Source organism: Agelaius phoeniceus, chromosome Z (genome assembly GCF_051311805.1).
Source record: "Agelaius phoeniceus isolate bAgePho1 chromosome Z, bAgePho1.hap1, whole genome shotgun sequence".
NCBI lineage: Eukaryota > Metazoa > Chordata > Aves > Passeriformes > Icteridae > Agelaius > Agelaius phoeniceus.
Genome location: NC_135303.1, coordinates 94,177,078 through 94,183,355, shown reverse-complemented (window position 1 = coordinate 94,183,355; position 6,278 = coordinate 94,177,078).

Below are 6,278 nucleotides of genomic sequence, written 5' to 3'. Positions count from 1 at the left end.
CAAACAACACGCACAAATTCAGCCTCCTTTGTCTCCAGCAGGGAAGCCCAGCCCAGGACCAGCCTATCCCAGAACATCCACAAAGAGCTTGAGGGTAAGTGAGGGGTCAGGGTGTTTGGACTTTGAAAATTATTTTTCTGTTTTTCTCCTGTGGGCAAATAGAATGTGAATCATAAAAGTCTAATTTAAGAAGAAGAGAAAGTTAGTTTTATTATCAATGCACTACATGGATATAGTGATTTATACTGCTATTGACCAGGAAATGGGATTTGTTATTTCCTTCTGCTAAAGAAGAGCCATTTTTGTTTATCCTGATAGATTTGGGTCTTTCTAAATGTGTTGCATTTATAATTCTGCTCACTGTTTCTGAAACTACACTCTGCTACTATTTCCACCAAGTCTCATTAAGACAAAATTGCAAAAATTGTACAAAAGCAAGCTTCCTTCTCTAAAGAGTGTGTAAGTGATACTAGGTATCCTGAAAAACAAATTTATTAATTCTAAATGTTTATTGCATGGTCTAATACTCATTAGATAAAAAGTTCCTCCATTCTTGAGAAAAAGGTCTGGTCACTTGGTAGTAATAGACGATTCCCAGGCTTCATGAATTGCTCAGTCTGACAGGGTCAGATGCTTGACAGATGTTAAAAATAGATTAAGACAGATCAGTGTTAAGAGTTGTGCTGTGATTGCTTATTTTAATTACTCTATATTAAGGTGTTTGTTTGACATGTGCAGAGCCAGTCATTTATTATTCTATTTAGCTGATGAATTATGGCTGAGGTGTTTTTATAGTGTGGGGCTGTTTACAGTGGGTACTGCACTAATCAAAATGTTGTCAAAAAGCCTTGGATATTGGCAGCTGAAGAACTGCAATGTATCACAGAATTTTGGCAAGGGCATATTTTCCAGACATCTGCTTTTTGAGCAGCCACAACTTCACTGATGTTTTTCTTACCTAGACCTTGTTAATCCAACAAATAGTGTGATAACTGGTTTTGATAATACAGCGTTTCTGTAGTTTGGTTTCTGACACTCTGCAGTCTTTGACAAGTATGCTGCTCGAGGTGTACCATTTGGTTGTGGTATCTCAAAGGACTGGAAAAGAATAATGTGGTTATTTGTATCTGAGACAGAACTGAACCAGGCAGAACTCCTGTGAGGTGAAGAAACAAGCAGAAAATGCATAATTGTAAATCTGTGCACCCATGGGTTGTCATTACTACCCCATCAAATGTTACACTCTGTAGTAGGCTCAGTGCTGTACAAATCCTTGTGGTGAGTAGGGTTCACAAAGTTACAGAGCATCTGGAATTCTGGTTTCTGTTCTTTCGGAGATTGTAACTTTTACAAGGTAACAGTTTAAGAATGCAACCATGATCACAACACATTTGGAAAATGTTTTTATGGTGTTCCGAGTTGGAAAGCTTGTACAGACCAGGAATGGTGGATCAGAAATTTCATGTGGAACTAGATTCCATTAGTACTTACAGGTGCACTGAGCTTAAAAGATTCCCAATGTCAGTATTGATGAAATTTTGAACCAAAAACTTTTGAAATCTTTAATTTCTGTTAAAGGAAAAGTTTAAACAGAGAACATCAGGAAAAGCATTTAAACATAGCAAAACATTCATGGCAACCTTTCTGGAAAGATAAAGTTATATGTTCCAGACCATAAGTATATTGTATGTATTTCCATACGGGGCATATAATACCTCATTTAAGAAATACAAATTGGTGTCTAATGTCTGTGTTAATTGTATAACTGAAAAGTCTTATGTTTTGTTTTACTTTGGAAGAAGAAGAATGTAGCATTTCAAAAGATCTCTGTTGAGAGGTGCCCTGCATGAGGAGTAAAAAAATATGTATGTTCCCAGATACAAAACAGATGGCAGGGTGGGAATGGTGATTGGATGCAATTATACCTGTTGACTTTTTAGAGGAGCTAAACAAAACATATGCAAAGTTCTGTAGGAAAGCTAAGACATATTTGAGGGACATTCCAGGGAGAATGGCAAGGGAAGTAGCATTAACCTTGGAGCATGGCAGCATTTAGGCAGGACACTCAGATTTCACAGGTGACAGGTTTTTTGTTATACATATGGTACTGTAGTTGGTCAACCTTGTGATCCTGTGGTTAGTGGAGATTCCTTTCTTTCTTTTTTTTTTTATTATTTATTATTTATTGTTTCTGTTCTACTTTTGCTGCTTTCTGTTCCTTTAATCAATATTTCTTACATCCTGCTGTTCATACCAGCAAGCTTTCTGGCTGGATCTATGTAATATATAACCACTTCTGTTCATCATCAAGACAAGTTCTCTGGTTATTGGTGGTTTGGTTTGGAAATATTTCATGTTCATCTCACATGAAGTCTAATTATATTGACCAAATATATTATATTTCTTTGTGGTTTAGCTACCTGCCAGTAAAGCATCTTTTAAAGGGATGTATGAGAATGTATGATGTATGCTCAGGGAGGTGGAGAAAGAGCTTTTGCTAAATCTAAGAACAGTAATAGGTAGGGTGGGATGGGATGGGGTAGGGTAGGATAGGATAGGATATAATTATGTTGCAAAAGAATAACTGCAGATTCCAAAGTTCACCCTGTGGAGTGGAGGCCATAGTAGGAAGCTCAGCTGGCAGCTGGGGAGTTGTCTCAGACCAAAAAGCTCAGATTAAAAAAAGCAAAGCACACAAGCACTGACTCTCTAAACAGGATCTGTCTGCTGGAGAAGTGCTCGAAGCACAGGTGAGCAGAGCATGTGTGGCTCACATCCACATCCTCCTCAGGTGCACCTACGTACAAAGGAGGAAGGCTGGCCTTCTTGTGCGTACAACTCTGGTGAAAGTTAATCCTTGACCACCTAAGGCAAGGGCTTCTGACAGGATTGGTGTGGCCAGCAGCAGTTCAGTTCCTGCAGCCATGGTCCGTGTGCCTGCGGCACACAGTGTTTCTGGAGCTCTCTCTCATGGTTCAGGTGTCCCAGAACTGCTGTCAGCTCAGTGTAGAGAGCCCAGCGTGTTGGTTGATGAAAGGCTGTTTCCCAGGGTGAGCCACTGTGGCTTTATCAGTGTCATTCCCCAGTGTTCTGCTGAGATATCCCCCGTGTGGGCTCACTCAGCCTCTCCCTTCCCTCTCCTCTCGCTGCGTGGGCATGAGGCAGCTCCTTGGCAGGGCCTGCTCTGAGTGGGAGCTTTGGGGGTCACAGCTTGGCTCCATCGAGGGTGGGCATTGGCCAGGTGCTCACCATGCCATGGGAACGTGCGGGATGGGCCTTGAGCCCAGGGCTGGGGCTGCACAGATAACGGGAGCTGGTCAGCAAGGTCAGGGACCAGAGAGTGCTGCTGAAAGATAGGAGGGAATCCTACTGAGAAGGGTGTGGGCCAAGGAGGGCCTGCACACAAAACAGAGATTACTCTGTGAATAGGTCTTAAATAAAAGAAAAATGCTTCAGAGAGGTCATAAAGGGTGCTTTCCCACTGACTCTAGAGGACATGAACCTCACAGAAAGGCACAAATTCACTTCTGGGTTGCTAAAATGCATAAGCTTCCTGTAGAAAGAATTTCTGTGATTATAAAATCGCTTACAAAGAATGTGAAAAACAGAGATCACTGCTTAGAGTTTTTAAAAGTTTAATGATAATAATAATAATGATAGTAATAGTAATAGGATAAAAAAGGACAACATTTCCAGTGCTGGAGGGGGGGGTGGGGGATACAGACAATGTTATCTTTATACAGTTACATCAGTAAGATACATGCGTATTCTTGTGTTTCATGCATTATTCAAATGTTCTTTTGAACTTTCTGATGTTTTGAGAACTCCTTTGTTTGACTTCTTCATACTCCAGCTTATCTGCATGACATGCTGGGTGTCAGGTCAATATATTTTATTTCTTTTTGTGTCTCCATCCTGCTGTTTCACATCCTCTGATACGATTTTAGTATGTCCTCCTTAATTTTAACATGGTATTCTCTAATTGTCCTCTGGTGCTCTGGTTTGTGTCATGGTTATCTTATCACTTGGACAGGTTGGTCAGTGGATGACCTTGCACTGTTTTTGGTTACACAAAAGCCTTTTTTTCCCACATCTTATGTTTTGCTAAGGTCTACAACACAGTACATTCATCACACTATTATTTCCGTAAGTGATACATAGCTATTATATTCATTACACTACTATTTCTATGAGCAACACAGTGCATATTTTAGCTGATAGATTATATTATATTAACATGCAGCTAAAACCAGTTATAATTGATACTATTTCTAAATAGTTATAATCACTAACAGCATGCATAGGCTAATGCTTAAATGCAAAAGCCAATATTATCTGGTCATTTTTCACAGGAGGATTTTCATTTTGGTAATAATTTAATAAAGTAGGTAAAATGTGATGCAAGAGAGAAAATTTAATGGCCACTTTTTAAGTTTAATCAAGTTTATATTTTTCATTAGTTAATTTTTTTTCTGACATTAGGAATAATCCCTCTGAAATCACTAGAAGTGGCTTTGTCACCAGAACTACCTACAAAATATAAAATAATTTAAATTTTTTTTCTTTCCATGTTGAAGTGTAATTCAAAACTGTTTTGATCTCAATTGAAATAAATTATCAAATATTGAACATATTTAATAATGTATAAAAAATAAGGTTCAATTGGGAGTGATGTCATTTCAAGGAAGATAATATTGAACAGTCAAATTTTATATTTAGAATTGGAATTTCAGACAATACTTTCAATATGAATAGTGAATAGGCTTTTCACAACCAGTGTGGAATTATGACAAAGTATGAATTTTAAATGAAAAATATCTTCTGGAAATTGACTTGAATTTGTTTTATTATATATATGCCTTACAGAAATGTTGGGTGATTGTTTTAGCCATTTTGATGCTTTTCCCAGCCATTCTTTTGTTAAATACTATTTGAAATGGATTATTTTTCACAAACTCTGATAACTTCCTGCCATCAAAGGGTTTTGGTGAAGCAGCTCCATCTGCCTCTTGCTGCCTTGTTAATCTGACTGTTGCAGGTTTGCATCAGTTCAATATTTCTCCTCAATCACACCCAAGCACAGTTGTCAGGTTGCTGTTCTCATGCTGCTCCCAGCTTTGTTCTCCCTTAATCTCAGTTCCCAGGCACTGAGCTCAGGCAGGAGCAGACCCTGCTGAGCATGAACTTGTGTTTCATTTGCCTCAAGGGCTACCATAAAAATTCCCCATGGTTCTGATCAGAAATGGAAAATCTGTTTACAGAAGATTCGAGAGCCAAACCAGGCATATTTCCTGCCATGACCTGCTCAAACCTGGTGTGTGAATTCCTCCTGTGTGGCTGTGCTTCAAGTGCCTCCTGTTGTGAGCCAGGGCCTGATCATCACTGTAACATCATTGGTTTTCAGAGTGAGAGCTGGGACAAGCAGCCACAACACCCTGGCATGTTCTCGTGTCTTCTGCCAGCAAGCGTTCAACTCCCAGTTTATCAGGAAGTGAATTAATTTCAGGTTACTGGTCAATAGTTGATGGTAAATTACCATGGTCTCTCCCATTCCTCTTCCCTTTGGGAATTTCACTGTGCATCCTCTGTCACAAGTTTTCCTGATGAGCTGAGAGGGTATCGTACTAGAAGTTCTCTTTCCAGTTTCTGTCTAAATTCAGTAATTGGATTTTTAAAAAATCTTAATACTTTCTACTTTCCTCCTAGATTTAAAAAAATAGTATCTCTTTGTCTTGGGTGGAAACACATGCAGTTTTCTCCTGGAATGTTATTTTGCTTTCATTTATGTGGTTGTGTCTGACAGTGCATGGAAACCCAATGTAATTTTCATATGGAGAAATCCTGACAGCTCTTTTCCCCTCAATGTCAGAGTGCAGCCAAACTGAGACAATGATAACTGTCTAGTACAATGGCTTTAGTAAAGGCTCTGCATTTGTCAATCTGCATTAAGAACATGTTGCCAGAGCTCTTTTCAGCTGGGGAAATTACCTGCTTTTAAAATAATTTGCAACCTCCAAAAGAGAGGAGAGAGCCATCTGGTCTTCTGAAAAGGAAAAATGAGAGAAGCATTGAAACAATGCACAGGAAACATTAGGCAAATGCATATTTACCTAATGAGGAGAGGCTGAACTCTGAAGGGTATTTCCATGGTACTGTAATAAATGGATGAGGAAAAGATTAATCCCTACTGCTCTGGTTTTGTCCTGTTAAATATATTCCTTGGAGTTGAAAAGGAAAGCAGTTTGATCAGAAAGGCTGCTCTGGTTGCCCCATGTGCT